General features: G+C 44.7%; 1 protein-coding gene across 3 annotated transcripts in view; it reads right to left on the bottom strand.

The window, feature by feature from the left end:
- The window catches only part of PDZD2 (PDZ domain containing 2), a 195101-nt gene extending 170485 nt beyond the window's left edge, over window positions 1-24616 (bottom strand). For all 3 annotated transcript variants that reach the window (XM_090130547.1, XM_031609884.2, XM_090130549.1), the window contains exon 1: window positions 24491-24616. The gene's annotated coding sequence lies outside the window, so the exon portion shown is untranslated. The remainder of the gene's footprint in view (window positions 1-24490) is intronic.
- Between the last annotated feature and the right edge of the window lie 345 nt (window positions 24617-24961).

Below are 24961 nucleotides of genomic sequence, written 5' to 3'. Positions count from 1 at the left end.
TACTTTGCTTTATTTGCAAAACCCTTATCTCTCCACAAGCTAAACAGATAAGAAATTGTTTAACCTGTTTCCTTTACAAAACATTTTCACTGTAGAAGTCTTACTACTATGATTTCCTTTAAGTGCAAGTATTTTTTTACAAAATTGTTTCATTAATTTTCATGGAAGCCAATACCTCATATAATCAGAATGGACGCTCTCAGTTAAATCACAAAATGACAAAACCTGGGCTCGGACAATCCCCCTTCCATTTTGAACAGGGATTTAGAAAAAGAAGTGGGAGTTTTGCTGCTATTTACTAATCCCAGCACAGAGAAAAAGAAATCCAAACTGCCTGAAAGCTCATCCCTGAAAATAAAGTGATTTTCCTATAAGATTAAATGTGTCTATTCACAGATTCAAGCTTAAAGAGGAAAAAAAAAGAAGCCTTCATACTTCTAACATATGGTCCACAGCCAACTTTTAGTGCAAAGCTGTCCCATCAGGCAGCGAGCGCACAGGCAGAATGGAAACCGGGGCTTCATCTTTACGGTTATTTCCCTGCTTATTGGATTTGGGTTTTCAGCTTCACTCTGAAATGCTGCCATGCTACATTTAGCACGTAGTAGCTGGCATCGCTTTAAAGGCCCCAGCAGAACTCAGTCAGCAAACCAGATTAGTTATACTACGCAGGAAGGGGGACTCGTGCATTTTGGGGAGTGACGGTGACACAGGAAGACATCCCACTGTGGTGGCAAAACAACAGACTGAGGGAGAGGGGAGAAAAACCTGGCTGTTCTTAAACTCGACTTTCATCTTAGACACTCTGCTCTACTTAACCTCACCTGGCATTACTGAACTGTCCTAGGAGACTTTCCCACAGACTGCTCTGCACGTGAACAGCATCGCCAGTGGAGCAGAAGCGTGCATCTTGTCATGCCACATCAAATTTCAGGTTGTTGCACCCTGTCAGGGCTGTGGAGCAACGTGATCAGTGTCTGCATCAGTGCAGCCAGGTCCCTTCGGGTGACACGGGAGGACAGAGGTGGGTGAGGATCCTGAGCAAGCTGATGGCGTGGGTTTAGCAGAGCTGGCTAACATCCCTTCTTCTCAAAAGGTCGGCTCTGCCTTTCAAGGTTTTGTTTAATCTCCCACCAATACAATGGCAGCTGCAGTGGGATCCACCTCCATCTGTCCCTGCAGTACCTGATCTGCCAGTCACTCTGAAGATGGTTTGGGGCCAAGTGCTTCCTGTAAATTACTCCTCTGCGAAACCTGCTTAATGGAATTAAAGTGAGGGATCAATTTGGCCCATGGAGTACGTGAAGTATGGAATTAGATTTTATCTCATTCCATTACAGAAAGTTCAAGATTGGAGGAAAAAAAAAAAATCATTTGTAGGCTGACAACAGTTATTATTGAAACACACCGCAAAAATAGGAAGGTCTTTTATTTCTACACAAATCATTTTAAAATATATCATTTATTCAAAGCATGTACATCATTAAAGAGTTACAGATGACAGCTACAGAGAAAGCGAATAAGGAGAGAAGTTTAATTATTTTTATAATTCCTTTTTCAGTTTTCCAAGACAAGAAAATCATTAAAGTAGAATCATAAAGATTACTCTGCAAAGAGAAAAAAAGCAACTTAAGGCACAAAATGAAGTTAAACACATATTTGACAATCTTCATTAAAATGCAACCTTGGTTAATCCCTCTGGGCTTAAGAATTTCCAAAATGTATTGGCAATGTCAAGTCGAGGTACCATATTTTTCCCTCTATCCTGTTACTTTTTTTGTGTATTTCAGCACTTCTTCCTCTAATATTGGACAAGGAATGTTTTTATCATTTTGGACCTACCCTTTGGAAATCCTGCTTCCTCAGCAGTCTGATTTTGCTTTGGGTGCAACTCCCTTCCCTATCAGAGAAGCACACCCTGGAGTGCTAATGCCCATATGGCTAATCTTTTTGGGAGGAGATAAAATAGCAAAACAGTTGCATAAAATATTATTAACGTCTGGGAATTACACTACCTTATCAATAAGTGAATAGAGTGGAAAGAGATAAAAACATATTAGCTCATGCTTTGGGCATCAGCCACTGGTAGAGTTGCCTCCAAGCTTTAGCTATGAAATCTCTGACAGGTCTTATTACCCTCACTGCTGTCATTCAAGGGCTGTGTATCAGTATTCACATGCAGCACTGTCACTGTTCCCTCTCTGCCTTCCTAGGAAAAGAAGGTATTTATATTGTGAAGACGGTCTCTTGTAACTGCAGCATTAGTTTGATTTACACACAGAGTGTCATCTTGGGACAAGCGGGTATTATGTCATTTAGGTGTTTTGTCACACCTATAGTATGACAAACAACAGATTGAAATAATTTCACCTCACATCTATTTCCTGTGTTACATATCTACATTTTAGCTGGCAGAGAAAACTGGGTTTGTAAGGAACAATTCATTAGAATTTTAGAGACAACTACTTAATGGCTATCTGAGCAGCCCCAGAGCACTGCCAATTTTTTATGAACAGAATTCAAGAGCATTAGCTCTGAAAGCACATGTATTTGTTCCAATGAGCACAAATCTACACACCTGTATACTGATTAAATTAACAAGAACACAGAAAACACACCCTGCAATAAACTTGGCTGCCACTTCCAAGAAATCCACCATTGCTAAAGAAAAAAATTAAACCAACTCTACAGTCAGTTCTTGGAGAAATTATTAAAAATTAAACCACTATGTTAATGACATAGACACTGAGCTCTGTTCCCATTGTTTTGTTCTTGCTGCAGAAACACAGCAAGGAACCCCAGTACCATGAGCTGTGCCCTGCTGGTTACATCTAGCCTCCATCATTCAGCATTAGCACCACATGCAAGCATGAACTCTCAGACCAGCATCCAAAAAACATGCACAGACCACCGACAAACCCACAAACACAGCAACATGATGGTTTCCAGTATCTGTGCCTAACCCAAAGGAGCATGACAATTCAGAAATAACTGCCCAATGTCAGCATAAGGCGGCTTTTGAACAGCGATGGAGAAACATACACTTGTTCCTCAGGGGCAGGAAGAACTGACTTTTAGTAAGTTTTTAACGTTCTCCCAATGATCTACTACCAATAGATACAATTCGTACTGATTTTTAGAAGCTACTTGTTTTCTTCAGCAAATTTGAAAGTCAGCTGAGGAAGCAAGCAACGGTATTCAGAGGAAAAAGAGGTTTAGGGTTAACAGTAAAAGACGTACAAGGAGAAAAGGAATAAACAACATGAGAAATTAATTAAAAAAAAAAAAAAGTCCTATCAGTAGAAGAAATATTGAACCAATTTCTGCTTCACATACAGGGATGGCATCTCCTGCAGGACAAAACCTGCATGTAACTGTCCTTATGCAGGGGTGGACGAGCAAAACACATCTGTGGGAAGTACTCTCAAGTCAGAGCAAACTGCCTGCCAGCCAGCAGGCAGATAATCCTCAGATCCACTGTCCCATGCCTTTCATAGAATCACAGAATTGTAGAATCATAGAATTGCTTAGGTTGTGATGGCTTATTCCAATCTCTCTTGCCGTGGGCTGGTTGCCCCCACCAGCTCAGGCTGCCTATGGCCCCATACGACCCAGCCTTGAGCATTTCCAGGAATGGGGCACATACAGTTATTCTTTGCAACCAATTCCAGTGCCTTACCACTGTCTGAGTGAAAAATTTCCGCCTAATATTTAATCTGTATCTCCCTTCCTTCTCTATAGAATTGAATGGTTGCAGCTAAAATAGCTTGGGAGAAGGAGGAATGGGACCTGAACACCACTTCCCTGCACTGGGGTCATACAAACACCCCAAGCAGACACATGAGAAGGTTGAGACCTCGCATACCAGCACTGGGCTTCAAGGAGTCTGGGTGACCTCCCCCTGCCATGGCTGAACTTACTATACAAACACCATTAGTTCAGCCACGAAACACAAGATGCCATCTCCTGCACCAGTGGGCTGAGGGGCTGTTCAAGGCTGGTTTGTTGCTGCAGCACAGAGCAATTTTGTGCAGACACAGTGGCCTCTGACACTCCAAAGCACATCTGCGTAGGAAGATTCACCCAGGTGAAAATAAACCCAGATGTTAAACAAAATTATTGTTCTTGGTTTAATTGACACTGAAGGAAATAAAAGTGATTTGTACTAAAAGCTCCCAAAGGCCAACTGATAGGGAATGCCCTACTAGAAGCATCTCCAAACGTGGGTCTCAAGTGTCCCTGCACCAGGGATCTTCTGACCAGGAAGGAAATCACCAAACACTTACAAAATGAACAAAACCACACTGCCTTACATTTCAGACTTCTGGAGAATTCTGTGGCAGAGTCAGCACCAAGCAGCACTTACTTGTTAGTAGTAGATCACTTACTAAACTTTTCAGAGGGCTGCATAGAGACAGTCACGTGGAACCATAAGGAGCACAACATGGGTCACCAGGAAGGGGAAAGGACACAAGGGCTTAGCGTGAGCGCGCTGGGAGGCAGGGAAAGGCCCAATAAGCCAAAAACTGCTAGTCTCACCTTCCAAAACTGCAGAAAGCGAACAGTGCTCCCCAAATCTGTCCTGAAATGCAGTTCCAGGGATACATGTGGAGCTGGAGAGAGTAGGAGACTATACAGGCGTCCCTCCAGCTCCCCACGGCAGTCTGTCAAAGGCCATCTCCTCCAGTCACTGCGTTCTGACTAAAATCAAGTGAGACAATTTTACTCCATGCAAATTTAAAACTCTTCCCAAGCCCCGCAGTCAGCTCTCACAACTTCTTCCCCAGTGCCTGAACAAACCCAGAGGTTATGGAGGTGCCTCCAAAAGCTAATGCTCCCAGCTCATGCCACATCTTATGGAAGCAATTAGAAACAGTGAGCGCTAAGCAGGACAAACAGCAGACCGTGAGAAGGAAACTTTTTTTTCCCCCCTATTTCTCCAACTGAGACTTTTGACCTTGAGGTAAAACAAGCCAAAACCACTTCTGCATCTGTTGGTGGAACACAGCAGATGGACTTGGGTTTGCAAAGCTCCAGAGTGAGGTGGGCCCACACAAAGCTCCCAGTTGACACTGTTATAGTTGGAATTACGCTAGAAAAGTGGAAGAGTTTTCTCACACTGTGAGCCTTGACAAGGGCCACTAAAGACATGCAAAGGTACTGCACAGCCTGCAACAGCTGAGAGCTTTTGTGGGGACCAAAAGATTGCTGTCTTTCAGAAGCAGGTGAGAGTGGCAAATAGAGAACTTGCCAGTGTCTCATAAAAAATAAGAACTATGCATACTTGGTCCTGAATCCTGCCACAAATCAGAGCTCATTTTGACAGAACATCTTCCCTAGTAACATCCCTGGAAGCAGAGCAGATTTTTCTCCATAGATGCCATGTCAACCAGCTCAGATCACACCATCAGATCTGCAGATCCACCGGTGTGGTCTGTGGACCCACACAACGCTGTCACACCCTTGTCCTGACCTCTGGCTCCATGTTGGCTATAGATTTGCTTATGAAAACATCAGCTTAAGAAATAACATCAACAAGGGATGGGTGGGGATAACATTCCCCACAGAAAAGAATCCCAGCTTCCTAATTATACATATCCCATCTAGATATTGTTGTAAAGAGCACTGCCTACATAAGGAATAGGAAATCTGATCTAATAAGCAAATAAAAATCAGAAATCTCTCCTGCCAGCCATGAGAAAGGCTATCAATAATTCATTTTAACAAAAAAGAACATCAAAGAAAAATGCTATGTTGGTTTGACATTTTGATATGTTGGTTCAGGAATCTTCTTTAATGTAATAAGTAACAAACAGCACAGTTCATCTATAAATGCCAGACACGCTTGTATGCTGTTGAATATAGCAGTTCCTATTAATATTCACTTAGGCTTTTTTAATTAATTCACTTTGATTGCCTTTACAGCTATTTTACTGCCTTCATCTACTGGTTCTAGGTCAAGCAAAGCTCTGAGAAACATGACAAAGGGTTTCCAAAATTAAAGTTTCTAACTTGTAACTGTATTTCCATCTATTTCTTCAAGGTCATCCTCACTACATAGCCTAGCATCCAGTCCAATGTGCCTGGTTTGCTGTGAACTGCTTAAGACAAATGTCCAGTTGAGACTCAGAACAAGGTGCTTGTACTCTAAATCAACCATCTGTGCAAGTTCACCCTTATACAGAGTGGTTTAATTTCATTTACAATTTCCATAGGCACATTTGGTGGCGTGGATGAAGTATATTATACTCCAGAAAGCACAGGCTTGCAATCCACAGATTTCAGTATTGTGTTGCAAGATGTATTTATTGCAGCAGAGATCTGTTGGCAAATTTAACATACATTACTCAAGCTCAGTCTGTGTTCCCTTCAGTGCACAGGAGACATAAGCGAGCTCATGTCTTCTAAGTTTAGGACGATAGGGAAGATTTCTTCCATGCCAAAATCTTCAAAAATTGTAAACTGTGTGACTTACCAGTTCCAGGGTTGAGTGGATAAGTAAATGCTCCTGTTGTCACATCTCTTTAAGTATTCTCTTTAAAGTACGTTTTTATGCAATAATCAGACAGTTTGTTAAAAATCTGTTTTCTGGAGGAAAGTCCCTGATGGTAACAACCTTCTTTAGAGCCTGACACTGCACGTGCTACTGCTGGAAGAAAATAATCTGCCACTCAGGTGCTAAGCCTGGCTGCTTCCCAGCCTTGGCTATAGATATGTAGATCCTTAGGTTTTCTATGAATTAAAGGTTCAAAATTGCTATTTATACCATTGCAGCTAGAAAAGAACTGTTCAGCTACAGTTTGATGAGGGGTAACAGTTACTGAATGTGATGACAGTCCAGATGGTAAAGCTTTTATCTAATCCAGATGATAAAGTCATACCATCTCGGTTGAATTCAGTCAATTGTAAACAGAACGAGTCGAAAAGGAGACAAAGATATAGATATAGATGTATTTTACCAACTGTTAGCAGATCCCAGTGCCAACAGTTGCATATACTTGAATTTTACAGCTCTGCCAGCTGTAGAAAAATAGTATCCAAAGAAATGTACCCCCTCAGTGCTTCCATCCACACTGGCTAACAGAAGAAGTCATCTTTCCCCATCAGGAAGTGAACTGCCTGTGTGGAGCCTTTTCCACACGCAGCCACAAGAAATCCCGTCCCCAAAATCCTGTCTTAGTGCTGCCTCTGAGGAAGATGCTCCAAGGAAAAGATTTTTAACCGTGGGCCATGTGCACCCTCCTGCCCACACAGCTGTCTCTTGGACATCCCAAAACCACACAGGCATTGCATTGCATTGCACTGGCCCAAATGCCAAGGACAGTAACCCCCAGCCATGCTTGCAGATGGCATCCCTGCAGGTGGGAACACTGCTCCCAGAGGTGGCCTTGGGTCCTCCCTTAATCGCATGGGGAACACACACACAGATGAGATAAAATGTTCCAGCTAAAGACAGACCTTGGATCCCTTTTAAAATCCAGTAAGATTTCAGTCTTTTCTATTTTTTTTTTCCACAAATGACAGGGAACTTGTGAAATCACTTGGATGCTTCTAAAAACTTCAGGCACTGTTGGAATAATCCCAAAAGAAAAGGAGAAAAAAAAAAAAGAAAAAAAAAGAGCCACTGCCACTCACTCAAAGACTACAATGCAAACTGCATGTTTCTGAGACGTGTTTTAAAAAGCCACTGCCATAGCCAGGGGCTTTGGAGCCCAAGACCTCACTTTGCATAAGCCTACCCCTTCTCAGATCTTTAGTTATATCATGAAAACCATAAGGGGGAAAAAAGAATATTTCCCTGACATGCAGTAGGAATATAAGCATGCGATTATTTGAAAGGCTGTACAAAGGTTAAATCCTTAATCCTTTTAATCCCGGCGACAAACAAACAAAAGCCCATCCCGGAGCACTGCCGAGTGTGCCAGGTGTCCGGTGGGGGCTCTCCCTGCTCAACGCCACAGAAATGCAAGAGCCTCCAGCTACAGAGTTGCTGCAGAAGAAATAGAGACACGCATGTTTTTATTCCCAGTTCTTTAAAGCTTATTATGGGTGATTTGGCAGGCTAGCTTCACATCTCAGTGAGAAGGGCTTAACTCTCAGTCCGTAAAAGCAAGGTTACCGGATTTCCAGGTCTGCTGGCTGGAGCCAGCAGTGCTGCCCTCTGATCAGCAGCACAGGTCCCAGGGATTCCTCTTACCTGTCACTGGTGTGTCCAGCACCAACCTGAAGTCTCCCAGTCCAAGGTTCACCACAAGTGACCTGCAGGCCCATAACTAATTAACTCCTTGCCCACCAGCACTTGTGAACTGTCGCTGTGTCTTCTAGAAGATGCTTTGCGATGCACAGAGAAAATGTAGTTGCTCCTCATTAAGAGCAAGAGAGTTTGAGGCAGGGAAGTAATCACGCAGTAGCAGCAAGCAGCATCAGAATAGAAACTGCAGAGCATCTGGGGCCCAAGAGAGCTCCTCGTTCGGAACACCCTGCAGAAAGCACTTTGCTTGGTGCGGTGTGCCCACATCTGTACCACCCTCACAGTGTGGTACCAAGGTAAGGACACAACAATGCAGGGTTAAATAGATTTAGGACCTGACCTGGGTTTATCAGAATAACGGGAAATTCTTCCACCTATTTCAATGGGAATTGGGTCATGCTGCAACCACGCGTCTTAAATGAGCTGCAGGAAGAGTGCCACTGATTTTAGCAGTATTATTCATGTGATTCAAATTAGATGTGCGGTTAAGTATCTTTTGGAAACAAGTCTAAATGAAAAGTATAACCCATCCATATAAGGAGAGCGTATAAAACACCTTTCTCCTTTCCATCATACACCTGACCACAGAACGGTGAGCCACCACTTTATTTGCACATTCCCTTAAAGACAGCTAGCTACCACAGATGAGGTGCTATAATTAAAATCCACATTTCCTCTTGAAGTTTACTCACTTTTTCTGTACTTGCCTTGTGGTATAAGCCACTTAGTGCAAATTCTGTCAGTTTTGTCAAGAGTTGCTGACCACGATATAAACTATTTCAGCAGTGCACAGATAAGCCAACAGAAGTGTTAACAGCCTTGATGGAGCCCGGCCCTTGGCAAGAATTTGTGACAGTCTTTTTGGAACCAAGCAGTACCCTCTCTCCTCATTTCAGATGCTCACCAGGATGTGGCAACAGCTCCCTCACGCTCACCCTGGTCTGCTACAAGTTGGACTGGACCAAGCAGAAGACAGGCTGGAGTAACAGGCAGAGCAGTGAGGCACATGAAAGCTGTTGGGCTATGGGATGTCCTCTGATAATTAGAGTAGTTGCTCTGGTGTATATCACACACACAAATAATTCTCACAGTGGTGCAGGGCATCACCATCATCCTGCCCTCTGCATCCCTGCAACAAGCAGAGCAGCAGATCACACATGAAGAGGAGAATGTAAAAAGCAATGGAAAGATGCAGACAGAAATTACATTAATCAGCCAACACACCTCAGTGGACGAGAACAGAAAATGAACACAAAGGCTCCCACCCCTGCTCATGGGACCAATACTGAGCAAATTCAAAGGGATATGAGGTGGCACAGGGAGCTGCTGCACAAGTTTCATCTGTCTCTGGTCTCAGCAAATTCTGCTTTAGCATGTTATCAGTGTGAAACGATATGAGCAGCAAAAAGAAAAACTAGATGAGAGGGGGAAAAATGCACAACACACATCCTCAATCATAATATGGCCCTGAGTTACTGTTAGTATACTGCTTCCTCTGCCAGAGGACGGCAGGCGTCTGATCTCATTCTGTAAAACAGCAAAGGTCACTGCAAAATTACAGCTCAGTTTGGGGTCAGTTAAAGATAAAATTAAAAATGTAGGGCCAATGCAGATCCTTTTGGAAGGAACTGCCCCTCTCCCAGCCCCAGCACAGAAATGTCATCTCCCCAGTTTTCATCCCATCTCCACCGCACCTAAGAGCTGTCTGTTACATGCATCAGAATAAGAGCTGCTGTAAAATCAAGAGAAGAGGAGGAATGGCTGTAGCAGACGGGAAAGGGTGCAAAGAACTCTAGAGGCCAAGAAAACCCCTTATTTAGACATTCTACATGAAGACCAACAGTGCCACATGCTTGCCAGAGTGCTGACAGCATTTCTATCCCTGGCAGCTCGCGGGGTCACGGTCCTTGGGGCCACGTCATTTCACTTCCCACCCTGCTTTCCCTCAGCCCCATAAATTTCAGCTCCATTCTGGCATCCAGTAGCTCAAGAATATGACAATTAAAGATTAATGCTATAAATGCATGGAAAGTTGAAAAATCCAGATTTCTGAATGTCATGCCAGACGTATTCATTTTTAAACTTTACCCTTGTGGTTTAAGACACCAGGCCAGGAGTGTCACTTTTCCCCAGCAGACTACAAATGCTTTCTTCCTTTCAGCTACTAGCGAGCTCTGTGGGCTTCTATATTTTTCTTTATTTAATTATTCACTGTAATACATGAAACATTAAGCAGCTTCTTTCCATGGAGAAATGCGCGCTGCTTCCCAATGACAACATGCTAAGTAGCCTTAATAGTGGGAATAAGGAAATGAGCTTAGTAGAACAAAAGGGAAAAGAGCAGGAAGAATGAAAGAGAAGTTAGGAGCACCTAGGATTTACTGACACAAAAAGCCAAGACTTCATTTTGAACAAAACAGTCACAATCGGCTGACCTGGGAAATAAAAGCAAAAAGAAAGAGACTTTTCAAGCAGAGTATGTTTTCTGATAGGGCTTTTGGACTAGAATATTCTTCTTTCCCAATGTTTACAGAGATCAGTCAGCACAGAGGAAGCCACAGGCGCAAAGCTGAGATACGTAATACTGAGTTGTGCTTTCTTGATTGCTGTAAGAAACTCCTGTTCTCCAGGAGCACTGGAGTTAAGGGCTGAAGTCATTAATGAAAGACTGTCCAAGCCACAATTTTTCCTGTGAAAATCGGGCTGCATACACAACTTCCAGCTTACGCTCCTCTCATTTAATGTCTTCAGCAGCAGCAAAGAGATGGTCTCATCAGGTTACAGCACAGCCCCATCTCCTGCCAGCACCTCACGACTGTATCTCACCATCAACCCAGACAGAACGACCTTGGTGACCTTGCTGCTGTCGCTGGTGAAACCTCTTACCCTGCCCTTGAAAATCTAGGTAGGATTGCAGGGGTGAGAGGATTTTCCTGACTTTGCTTTTTATTTGTTGGGTCACAGAGGTAAAATCATCTCTGTTTGATTATTTAAAGCTGTTGGCTGTGAGGATAATCTGTGCATTAGCATCTGTGTGGTGGGTTGTACAGCTACCAGCAAATTCATAGCTGGAAGCAAAGAAGTCACTTTGCAGAGCACTTCAGAGCCTAGGAACGAATGCACAGGACAAACACAGCCTCATGCTGAAGTTGCTTTCTGCAATAATAAATCCTTTCATCGGGATGGGTGAGCCCCAGCTGTGTCCTCCTGCTGCTCCCCCCACATCGCTGCAAGCAGACAAAGATCCTAAGCAAAGGCCAGTGTGTTAACTCCAGCAGTCATAACATTCATCTCATTCTGCTTCCCCAGTGGAGACAGCCAGAAGCACAGCTCAAACCAGTAGGTTCCAGGAACCCCACTTGGGAGCTGCAAACCTGCTGTCAATAACCAAATAACGTTAGTTAGCCTTGGGTATGAGGGGCTGAAAGTCCCTGCCTGGCAGCCACAGCTCTGGGAAAGGTGAACAGTGGACCTCGTCACCATGGACCAACATCTGGAGTACAAACACTGTTGGAGACAACTCCATCTAAACTCTTCATCTGCTAATTCTCTAAGAAAAAACTTTCTGCCCACTTGCGTGCAGACCAGAGCCATAGCAGGCCACTCCTTTCTGAGCAAGGACAGTTTATGTCTGCAGATTTTACTTTTGGGACTTTCCCTCCTCCTACATTTTTTTTCTCTCTGACTGCAGCTGCTGAGCTTCAGTCCTGGCCCAGAGGTCACCGGCCACGATGTTGGAGTCAGCACAGCACTGGATGAATTTCAGGCTGGAAGGTTTATACAGAACAGACATCAACATCAAACAGCAGGAAACTGAGAGAGGATAGCGAAGGATGCAAGACATCCCAGAAATGGGAGTGACAAGAAGCAGAGACACACAATTCTTTTCTTGCCAAAAATCTGCATCTGGGAGCAGAGGGGAGCATCATCACACACAACAGACCTTCACCGTGCTATCTCCCTCTTTTTGTTTGGCCTAAGAAGGAACAGAAACATGCAGCTTTCGTGATACCACTTAAAATATAATTTAGAGATAGTTTATCTAATAGCTTTGCCATTATCATATATGCAAGCGCTTCAGTACGGTACGTGACGGCACACACATTGGCAATATCCACATGTCCATAACTGCATGAAAGATCTTTAGGCACAACTGATAATATGTGGAACACATTAAAAAAAAAAAAGGAATATATAGTTCCCTCAGCAGCTGTACTACTTTTCTCAGTCTTTACTAATTAACATACATTAAGGAGGCACCAACAATCACAGACCCAAGGTCATGTTTAGCTTCCTTTTTAACCAAGGCACAGAATAGTATCTTCAGCATCGACAACACGGCAGTCTCAAGTGTCACACAGCTAAAACTTCAAAGAGTTTCTTTGCCATAAGCCTTTTTTTTTTTTTTTTTTTTTAATCGCAGTGTTAATGAATATGGCACCTTTACAGAGTGATCTTCTCTAATCTCTGCTACCTCTGGTATCCCTCAGCCCTTCTTGAGTCTGGGAGGTGCCAACCAAGCCCTTCCTCACCCCAGTGCCTCCCTGCTCTCTGCTTCAAGCCCTCAAAAACCAAGCAGGCTGTTGACTCCCTTCCTTCACACACACTACTAACAGAGTGATAATTTGCCTTACAAAATACATTAAAGTTTTGCTCCCAAAGGCAAGGAATAAAAACCATTCTGCAGCACCCCCAACATTCCTGCTGCCATCCTCCCCACACTTTAAAAGCCATCTCTGCTGCGCAGTTAGGTTTTTTATCTTCCAGTAAATCGTTTAAGACAGCTCTCTCTACATATTACCTTAAAGAGTTAAAGATTACAAGGTTTGTATTGTCTCATGATGAGAAAAGAGACAGACAAGGCAAATGTTTTATTTACGCTTTAAATTAGATGCAGAAAGATTCATAAACGGATTAATTTTAATTAGTGTCCTCATTTCATTAAAGAAAAAAAAAAAAAACTAAAAAGCACGCATGCCTTAAAATTAATGCACTGCTACCATGCATCTTAGCAAATATGTCAAGTCTCTGCTTGTTTTGAAGCCCTTTTGTTGATTAGAGGCTTTTTTTTTTATTATATATCAAAAGCAGCCCAGGACAGTTATTTTAAGAAACTGCACTGGAATAAAGCACGAGATAAATATTTCCTCATGTTCTTTAACAAGGCCGCCCCCAAAATCGCTATCCTGGAGGGTCAATGTTTGTGCCATGGCCCTCATGCACTATCTTGCAGCACCATGAGGTCAGGCTCTCTCTCCAAAGAAACTCACTGCCCTTCATCAAGTCAAAGCTAGGTATCAGCTCCAAACCAGAAGCATTTGAATAATGGTTTAACATTTGTCTGTCCTTGAACTGTTTCTCTAGTGGCTGCAGAAATTAGATTCCTTGCAGATAAAGAGCAGGTGCAGTACCCAAGAAGATTTTTAAAAGACCACATTTGATGTCTTGACATTTGCGTTATATTTCATATTAGAGCACGAAGCAGAAGTGGAATCACTAAAACCCATCAAGTGCAAGAAATACTGATCTTGCTCTTCTGGAGCTCAGCATTCCAGACACTGGATGCCTGAGTTGCAGGTGCCAGCAGCCCAGACAGGAGAGCTACAGACCACCCACCTTCATCCCCATTTCTCCATGCTGCCCTACACAAACACAGCAAGGTGTCTGAGGCTCTACATAGTGCACAAACCATGTAAGAGACTCTCAAGTGGTCCGCTATCTCCAGGATCCCAAGACTCCGGCCAACTCCTTATAAACCAGTATGTTTCCTGCCTCTTAACATTGTTGACATTTTATGGCTACCTCTGTATACACACTCTACCCCAAGCACAACCTCCAGCTCTCATCTGGGTTGTTTCTTCCTGCCTACCTTCGCAGGCTGGGTGTTAGGAAAGGAATCTCAATCTCAGCAGCCTACCTGCCTGCCATTTCCTAATCAAGCCCCCATATTTTCCTGTGCCAGGAATGGACTTGAGAGGAGCTTCCTCCAAACGCTCCCACAGCTCCCACGCCAGTGCCCACCAAGTCCACCAACTGGTGCCAATGCCCACATCATCTGCAGCGGACCAACAGGAGACTATCACATCTTGAGGCAACAGCAGAGGGAGGACAGGATCTCTAGGTATCATCACATGATGAAGATCATCTCCTCTTCCACTCTGTTCCTGCGAGCACCTTGCCCTCTCAGTGACAGTGTTACTCTCCAGCTCCTGACAAATTTATTTCATCCTTCTACTCCAGCAAGCATGCATACAGTCTGGTTAGGCAGGCACTACATAAAAACATGGCCATTTCAAAGGGTGTGTTGCTGTGACACCAACAGAACCTGAACAAATACTTTAGGATATCAGAACTGTGAATGATAGACTTGTGTAGGTTGCAGCCTGTGCTTTGGGACAAAGAGAAGTGACAATTTCCCTCTCAGCTTGATGAAATCAAAATCTGAAGGGGGCAGCAGGGGGAGAAACAAGCTGGGCACTAAGCCCCTTACTAATTAATGCATGTTTTGAAAAAGAAATGCAACTGTGCACTCATTTCTGCTGGTTTCCAGGAGCTTTTGTGACTTTAATAATTCATGTTTATGCAAGCTATTTATAATTTTAAGCAGTTGTTTCATGTAGATTTTGTCCATTGCATTTAACTGAGATGAATATAGCTAAGTGTGAAATGAGATTGGTCATAATACTCAAAGAGAAGCTTTCTGCCCTCAAAATTACAGTGTTTTTATAGGGACAAACAAAACTCACAGCTTTGTCTGAACTAATTTTCCATCAGCTAATAACACAGACAATGTAAGAAAAAAAAAAAAACCTTTTTTTTTTTTTTCCCAGAGTCATCCTTTCCCTTTCCTTTTCGTGTTTTGTCAGCTTTGGTATATTTCCTATACCATAAACTTTCATTGTTTCACAAGCACGTAATTGGTGTGTCCTGCCTGTTGTGCTTTTCTCTGTAGCAACAGGAGATTAAGAGGAGTGAGGGGGAGAATTACAAACACCAAAGTGATGAGGAAAACCAAGAGGCAGGTAGAGCTCATGAGACCACCTTCTCATTCATGCTTTGGGTAGCATTTGGGCTCCTGCAATACACAGTGCTATGTAACAAGAGGACTGCCTCCCTCCTGTAGCACAGGGAGAAGGCTCTTTTCCATGCCCATCACTGTAGAGCACACAATCAGTCAGGGCATCACTTCAGGTGGTTGCCCCAGCTGAGCGGTAGCTTATCACTGGCTCACCAGGAAACCCAAAGAAAGCATGCCAGAATCTGGAAAAAGCAGTTGTCTACAGGATCAAATGTTTTCATAAACCTTTCCTGATATATCCAATCAGTCTATCCCTATCCAACCCCTCAAACAAACAAACAGGTCTTAGGAATTCTACATTTACTTTGTCTCAACACAAGCCTGACCACTTTTCTCAACTTTGCTTCAGAAATTTGGACAGAGTTAAGGGAACTGAGAATCTGCTCTTCCTGGCCAGCGCTGGGAAAGAGACAAGGACATCGTTGTGAAAGGTCACCTCTCCCAGATGCTGGCAACTTGTGCACGTCACCATGCCAAGTATTGACTGGAAGCTCTTCTGTAAAGACTCTTGGTTTTTAGCCTGATTCCATTTGAAGAAGTTCTTATTTAAGAAAATCAGCACCTCATTTCAACTGGAATTGCAATTTGCCCCTCGATTAAACTGCCAAATACAGGTTGCAGCTGTACCTCTGTACCTCCCAGCAAACAGAAAGTTTCCATCTGTGGCAGAAGAAGAGTAAACCATCCCTGCAATGCCAGCAGCTTAACAAAATAAACAGAAGAGAACTGAAAGAAAAAAGAAGGCTGTAACAGCCACAGTCTCCCTGTGCCAGGTTTGCTCTGGCATTAGCAGAAATAGGCCCCAGTGGGTCATTTCTTCCATAAATAAGGGATGTGGACACTTGACACAAGCTACACAAGCGTCGGTTCCCACAGCACCAACTCAACAAACCAGCTGCTTCCCTGATCTGTGCTGCCAGATGGGCTCAGACAATCAAAGACCAAAGTGAAACCAGACGTTTCCAAGTCCAGTCTTCCATAGAAGAACTTAAGTTCAGTTTGAAAGAGTCATTTCTGTTGTGCTTCCAGCGTTCTTCAAATGAATGTTTCAACTAACAGTTAAAAGAATAGTAATGTAACTGGCCTTAGCAGCTTACAGTAAGTCTTAGTGCAAGTTAGAATCCTTTCCTTCCTCACGTAACAGAAGTCAATGAATTCAGGCACCAACCTGTGAGTAGGAGCACACAGCGGTATCATTTCCAGGACCTAAAATAGAGTCCACCATCTTGACTATCAAATAATACTTAAAGTTCAAAAAGTCTCCTAACTTTTTTCTGTGCTTCTTTCTGTGCTTTAGAATCCAAACTAATAGTTTTAATCAGTGTGCATTAAGTACACAGAAGAATCAACACTTAATCCAAGGCCCATCAGATTTCAAGGCATCCCTAATCCTAAAGTAAGACTATTCCCACTGAACATGGAGGGAGGACGTTCACAGACATCACGTCGTATCTCCCAACCCATAATGCTCTCTGCATTCCAACACAGTGATTTTCTCTGAGCTACCATCCCATCTACAGGAGGTATTAAAAGGCTGCAGACAAAATCATTAATCACAAAGCCAGCTATTTCAAAGAAAGAAGCAGATTTCATTTTTCCAAAGTCCCTGTACAGAGAAAAGCCACTACTGTATCAGACAAGCACTCCAAAGAAGAAAAATCGGTCCTAAATTTCTCAGGCTGACCCATCATTTCTGATACTTGCCACAAAAGAAGCACACAGGAAGTACAGAGTTTAAGACTAATGAGCAAACTTCAAGAAATAGATCATCTGGCAAAACTGCAGTTGTGATATGCAAACCTTCAATTACCTCACATTCCAAGACGTGCATTACAAGAGGTCTTCAGGCAGTGTACCTTCCTCTCAGAACACAACTGGAGATTTCACACCTCTCAGACTGCAGCATTCAAGCTGCATCCACACCAAGAGCACCATGGTTTGCTCTATGGCTCTTTACTACAGTTATCACTACCTTTCATTTAGAATACCTTTTACTGTAGAATCACAGAATCACTGAGGTTGAAGAAGACCTCAAAGTCACGCTGTCCAACCATCCAACCGCCAGTATTTCCCCACTAAACCACATCTCTTGGTACAACATCTAAATGTTTCACAAACACTCCCAGTTCCACCTCTTCCACAGTTTTGCAGCCTCTGTGCCCCAAGCCTGTAGCATTGCCTGGGGCTGTTGTGGCCAAAGTGCAGGACCTGGCTCTTGGTCTTCTTGAAATTCATCCCATTGGCCTCAGCCCAGCAATTCAGCCTGCCCACATCCCTTGGTAGGGTCTTCCTACCCTCTGGCAGACTGACAATTCCTCCCAGCTTGGTGTCATCTGCAAACTTACTAAAGGTGCACTCAATTCCCTTGTCTGAGTATTCCATAAAGATATTGAGCAGGGCAGGCCCCAATACCACCCACCCCTTTGGGAATGCCACTCAGTTATGAAGTATCAAATGATTTAAGAGAACGTACTCCAGACAAATAGGAGTAAGTCATTCTGGAGAATCAAAATTAATTGGAGTAGAAAGAATATTTTCATTGATATATCTCTAGACTGTAAAGTGGCTCTTGAGTGACAGGCAATTACACATCAAGCAGCTTCTGCTGTACCACATACAGTAGCACAAATACAGCAGGAAGAAGAAAAACAAGCCTAAATTCACCACAAAATAAAATTTATGTGCGCTGCCCATATGATCAATGTAAATAACCACAAATATTTGCATTAAAATAGTGCAATAAATAATCACCCCACAGCTGAGACATTTACAGCCGCATCAGTAAATACAATTCTGCTTTCTCAGAGAGGGTGGTAATTCATTAAACCACCCAAACAAGACATCTTGCAATCAGCAGTCATACTTTAATTAGGAAGGATCCTACTGAAAGCAAAGCAAAAGGCTAGATGACCCAGCAGGCCCTTCCCATCCTGGTTATCCAGGAGCTGTCAATCACCATCCTTACTACTATGAACTTCATGGAGGTTTAAATCCTTTGACAAACATGCTGGCATGGACTGAAAGGAAAGGCTGTGGGCCATGGAAAGCTCATTACACCCAGCTCACCACAGGCCCACAACTGTCAGGAGTAACAGAACACCAACTAGAATAACCTATTTGTGCCACCCACTTGTTAATGTATTTCCTTCCGAATGAGCTAAGGGACAGAAATTGTGTATGGGACACAGCTTTATTCAGAGGAGAAGAAGAAAAAGTCTGTTACTCCATGCAAGAGGTAAGGTGGATTGCTAATGGAGCAGGATGTGCCACATCTCATCCTGCAGCCCAAGCCCCATCATATCAGCAAAGATACATCCTCATCACAAGTGGGAGATTCAAATGCAGTGAGTATGGAGGAAGGCTGCTCAGTGGTGTGGATGAAACGCTTTGTTTGTCTGCTGCAAAGCCTAGAAGAGTGAAGGGGAGGAAAGATAATGGAAGGAAAGGTAATATAATCTCTGCTGCTGGGCCTGAAGTTAGCTCACCTACATGACTGTACTGCCAGATAAACTTGGCAAGCATGTTCCCAGCAGAAAGAACTATGGATGCTCGAGAGCTGAAAACTGCACATTTGGGATACAGATGACCATGTGATAGCTACTCACTCATGGAAGCCCCAAATCCTTCATACTTGATCATTTAAGAAAGAACATAGGACCAGAATTCATATTTTAAAATCAAGCAGCTGGTTAGTGCCTAATACCTCTTTCCCACTCGTCATCTGACATCCTTCACATTGGCGTTTCAGCATGGGCAAGACAGGACGTTGGTTTCCAAATAAGGTCTGATACTATCAGGGCTCCTGCTGGCTGGATTAAAGCCATGTACTACAACAAGCATGGTGCTGCCATGTGTCCCTTTCACCCTCTTCCAGCACAGCAGACACTGAGGAGTTGCTAAGGCTGCATCATTGCATCAGAGCATTAGGCTTGCAGTAAGTCAGCAGAGCCTTTAGACTTTGGGTTTTGGCACACCTTTGGATAAAAAACTTTCTCAAAACCCAGTTTTGAAGTCCTTTTTTGATTTCTCATTACACTAACACCAAAACACTGCAACAGATCACACTCCCTGATCACCTCAAGACCATCCCAATGACTAGAATTCATAACTCAGTATTACAGCTAGATCTACCCCACGCTACCAGGCAACACTTTTGCTCTTGGAGAAGAGAGAAGCAGCAGTGCATCAACCCGAAGCTGTGGTCAGACAGTGATGACTGATTTATATAGCTGTTACACCTGCACACAGCTGGAGGTGAGGAGAACCTTGCTCCAGCGGGGCACAAGCTGCATTTTACCCATCTACCCTGGGGCACTGTCGAGAGCATTGCTGAACTTCCAAGACAGCCTTCTATGGGACGATGGTACTGATAAGATGGTATATCTTAGCAGGTGTAACCACAGTATTTGCAGATGAGCAAGCATCTGGACTGCTCTGGTGCAGATGTTGAACACCCGAGGGGCAACAGCAGGATGTTTTTCCCTGGAAGACAACTACAGCCAGAGAAGGTTCAGCATCTGTTTTAACTCTGTCAATCTTCTCAGCAAAGCCTGTTTGTCTGAGACTTTGGGAAGCGTGAAGTGAGCATCAAAGCTCTCCTTCATTTTGTAGGTCAGGGAGGCTTTGGGGTTGGTGCAGTGTCAGTTCGCATTTATTCTGCAAAGTGCGCTCTGATTTTTCATTTTAACAGCACCTATAGGCTTTGATTGAAATAAATAATGAACCGATTTGTATCATGGATCTGAGAATCACTCTCTTCTGGTCCCCATCACGGATGGGATTTTCTTCCCAGTGACAAGCGTTAATGCATTTATGCCCTAGTTTTGCACGGTGGAAGGCACGATTGAAGTGTCAGGAAGGAAGGTTAGCACTGCCGCAGCAGTCCATTTCAGATGAAAACATCCCGACAGAGCACAGGCTGAAAGGAGCCTGGATTTTAAACAGCACAGCAAAAGTCTTTTGTGTTGAATATGATTAAAAAGTAAGACTGAATAGATTTTTCTCCTGTCTGAGATGGGGAGGATGGCTCCACTTTGTCAAATTGTAGGGGTTTTTTGCAGAGTGGAGGATGTTTCACAGATTTTTAATGTGGTTACAGATTCTTTTTTCTACACTTCCCCCATTTTTCACTTTGGAAGATCCTCCAGTATGAATCCTGGCTGCCACCACCCCACTTCTGGGAGCTGACAGAGGACACCTGACCATCAGCTACAGTGTGACCCAAAGCACCAAGCAAAATCGGCCAAAAACTCAGTGAGGTCTCGAGTGACCCACTTCAGCTGTGTGAAAAAACATCATTTTAATAACGTGCAGTTACTCACTTGGAAAAAAAAAAAAAAATCAATTACCAAAAGCAGCCTCATGCCATTTCAAAGTTTTGCCAAATTAGTTTAATACAATTCCATTTCAAGAGGAATATAGATTAAGCACACACAGTAAGCCACCCAGGTATTAATCCCCTTTGCTAACTGTAACACTGCAGGGAAAATTAATCAAGTGCTGGCCACAGCAAACAGTAATGAAATTACAGTGCAAGTGGCACAGCTACACCAGGTTCTAGCAATGTATTTGGGAGGCTGCACCGAAGGGAGCCGCAGCAATTAGCAGGTGTGACAGGGGAAGCATCACCTTGTGGAATTACAGAACTGCTCCTGTCTCCTTCTCAAAGATTTACAATGGCGAGACAGCAATATCAGCATAGCAATAATAGACCAGGAGCCCTTTTACAGCAGAAAATAATTACTATTTTTTTAATGGTGAGTAACCGCAAATTAATTGTGTTCACCCACGCCACCTCTGTCGTTGCTGGGATGGCTGCTGAACAACCACAGGCTGCCCCATCCGGCACGCTGCACGCAAACCTTGGGCTCTGTGGCACGAGACACGATGTCTTATGACAGGGCAAGGGCTGGAACAGACTGCTCGACCTCCAGGCTGAATGGATCAACCTAGTGAGATGTCTTTGTACCACAGTTTTTAATGAAGACTACACAATGCAGGGCAGTGTTGCCCAGTCTGCCACAGATCTGTATTAAAGCACAATATTTGTGTAACCACATTTGTACACGATCCAGTCAAAATTTGTCAGAAGAGCTGTTACTGCAGTGCACAGGCACTGGGAGGAGAAGGCTCAGCAACATGAAGCCGTGGCACTTTATTACAAGTCCATCGAGGCCACACTGGCCAGGAATTACAAAATGTGGACCGCAGTGTGCAACATACTGAGTGCATGCAACAAAGCAGCTCATTAAATGGCATTGTTTCCAAAGAAACACAACCCAAATTGCTTATTTGTTGCAGTTACTTGCACTCTGTCAGCACACAGATACATCTGATCTGGTGTGGAGCACACTGCGAAGCACAGTGCAAGGCAGTGCCAGGCTCCCCCAAGGCCCACAGCAGCCAGCTTATGCATGGACAAGTGGGTCAGACTCAGAAAAACACTCTTTTCTACTCTCTCTCTGCATATATTACCCTACGTGCTTATTCCTGTATACATTATGAGACGTATGCCATTAAGAGTGCACAGGATGTGCATTGCAGCCAAGTTAATATTGCTGTTGGAGCCTCAGCCTCTGCATTTCCTGACTTCATGTTGCCTGGTTCAAATTTTGTTGATTTTTTTTTTTAAATTCTGCATTTGTCTAACGGAGTTTCTAAGAGGTTCGAGCGGGTTTGGGGTAAGTGCTATGTTGAGCACCTACTAGCACCTGCAGGAAACCTGGCAGAAGAACAAGCCCTATACCAAAGGCAAGAATAACAGTTAGAATTGTCAGTACAAAAATGTGTACAACACAGCAAAGCAATGCATGTTTAGCAGTAACATTCAGAAAAAAATGTAGGACTGTCTGCATTATAGGACTTTTTTGTCTATGTCCATTGATAAAATCCACAGCTTTTGACTTAGGACAACTGACCTGTCAAGAGCCACAGCGTGTGGTATATACAAGTCTAATAGCTAAAACAGTGACAAAAACAAGAGCGAGATTTTTTTTCACAGATGTCATGACTTGGATTTTAAAGGCAGGATGTAGGAACTTGTTTCTACTGAAAATAAATGGAAACAAGCATTTCACAACATTTGTGACGATGAGCTAAGGCAGGACCTTGAGGTCCCATCACACACCGTGCACACCTGCACATGGCCAGACTTGCACCTGGAGCCACTCTTTATTCTATGAAGCTACCAAGAACCTTGCAAGACACCAGCAGCATGAAGACGTGCAACTCTGAAATCCTCTGAAATATGGCTCTTGCAACACAGATGTTGGGCTTCACCAGCACAGCCAAACAACCCCACAGGAGACACCCACAAGGAGAGGTTGCTGCTGCTCTTCACACCTCCAGCAAAACTTTTCCAGTGCAAGTATCTGCTCATATTGCTTAGAGTAATGATCCCCCAATAATGTGGTAAAGGCAACACAAAAAAAGGCCTCACATCAGGAAAATCGGGAGACTTAGTTCTTTTTCTTTTTTAATTAAAATAATAATAATAATAATCACATCCTACTTCTGTAAAGTGTTGGTGAGTTTTTAAAAGTGAAGAAATAGATTTCCTCTAGGCGAAGCATTGAATAATTTTAAAGAAAAGAAGACTTCAAAGGCATGTTTTACATTCTATTTGCATTCTAGCATTTTGTTGTCGAGAAAATTAACTCAATAACGATGCAAGCTGCATGTCTGCACACTGTGAGCTCTGCCCAGCAGACAACTTTTCCAGTGCAAGGACCACATGAGAGATGTAGAAGCCACCCTACAAACAGCAAAGTTGGTGAGTTCTCTGGAGGAATTAGCACAGTCTTTGCAACTGAGTGCGTTCTGGATGTGAAAGTGAGGGTGGCTAAGCACACAGCCACTTGCCTCAAAATGAAGGTAAAGGAACTTTGACCAAGCTTTACTATCTGCTCACAGCTGCTCCTTTGCCAGCAGCAAGTGAAATGCCTGAGCTGCGATGGGTGAAACCAAGAGGCTGATTTGGGGACATCAGGACGGTGCCCCAGTGAAACGATCCATCTTATCCCTGCAGCTCCCAAGGGACAGAGGTGAGGTGGCACTGAGATTTCCCTTCACTCTCCCTCCCAGCCAGCACAGGGACTGACACACTGCCAAAGGATGATCAAGGAGGTTAGTGCTCATTAAAAGACTACCGAGGGGAAGCACGGAGGTTAACGGGCTGGGCTGTATGAAGTTCATTTACAGCTTAATGGCACTTTCAAAGGAGCACAGGAGTTTTCTGCAGTAAAGGACAGTGGTCGGGGACTTACAGACAGGTTGAACTGTGGACCTCTGCCACCCAAGGAGGGGCAGCACGATTAACTTCAGAGCTCGAGGTCAGCTCCTGATGCTTTCCTCTAACAAATCTTATTCATAACTGCTCCAGGCTTACAGTACTGCATGTATCACAGCTTGCTTCATGTGGACAGGAGTATTTCACAGCATAGAGAACTACTTTATTATCATTTGAGTGGGGGGATAGTGGAGAAGCGGGGGAGAGATCAGCCAGATGTTTCATGCTGTCTGATTTTATTACTCTGCAGCATGCAGAGTATGTGACTGCACCCCTCTTGCTCATATCCCCAGCACCCTGGCGCGCTGCAAGGCGCTCACACACACGATCACAGTGGGATTTAATCCACGCCACAGGGAGACAGCATAAAGCAATACAATGGGGTCAGAGCCCCTGCCCTCCACGTGGATGCATTGGGGTCAGCAAAGCCAGCTCAGTATCCCCTCAGACCAGGGGATGTACCCCACTCAACCAGGGATAAAACTAAACGAACCCCTGGGGGATGCACCGACCCTGCTGACACCTGTGGGGCTGTGACCCACTGACCGCAGAGGGATGCACCCTGCTGGCCACGGGTCACAAAGTCCCACTGGTCCCTGAGAAAGAATCCCACCGACCCCCGGGGGTTGCGGAGGTGAAGCACCCCAGTCCCCCGGCTGAGGCACGCGCACTACAGACCCCAGGAGACGGAGCGGCAGGCAACGGGGGAGGCGCCCACCGCCCCCTGGAGACGGACAGCCGGGGGACGCAGCCCGCCGCTGCCGGGGGGGGCAGCAGTCAGCCCAGCGCAGCCCCGTACGCCCGCTGCCCGCGGGAGCGAAGCCGCCACCGGCGCCAGCACCGGCCGCCTCCCCGCTCCGCGCTCCCCACTCACCTCGGAGGAGACGCAGGGGAGCACGCAGCGCCCCGATCCCTGCCCGCCCCTCAGCGCCGGCCGCCCCCCAGCCCGGCGTCGCTCCCTCGCCGCACCGCTCCGCTTCTCCGCGCCGCCCGCCTGGCCCGGCCCGGGGAGCGGCGGGGGCGGCCCCGACGGGGCGGGCAGCGCCGGAGCCCTGCGCGGGGCGGTGCCGCCAAACCCGCCCCGCCGGGAGCCAGCCTCCCCCTAACCCCCGGGAGCTCGCTCCGGTGCTCCCTCGGGGCAGGAGTCGGGATGCGGGGCTCGGTGCCCGAAGCCCCCGCCCCTGAGGGGAACGCATCGTGCGGGGCGGGGTGTGTGTATTTTCGGGTGTACACGAGACCTATCGCTATTTCCCCTGTATTGCTTCTATCTCTGGTTCTCACTCAGCAGAAAGTGCAATTCCAAAGGGGATTCAAATGAACATTGATTTTCCCATTGAAGAGAAAA

The sequence above is a fragment of the Phasianus colchicus genome, chromosome Z (assembly GCF_987193195.1).
Source record: "Phasianus colchicus chromosome Z, bPhaCol1.hap1.1, whole genome shotgun sequence".
Classification (NCBI taxonomy): Eukaryota; Metazoa; Chordata; class Aves; order Galliformes; family Phasianidae; genus Phasianus; species Phasianus colchicus.
Note: the sequence above shows the minus strand (reverse complement) of the source record. Positions and strands in the feature narration are given on the sequence as shown.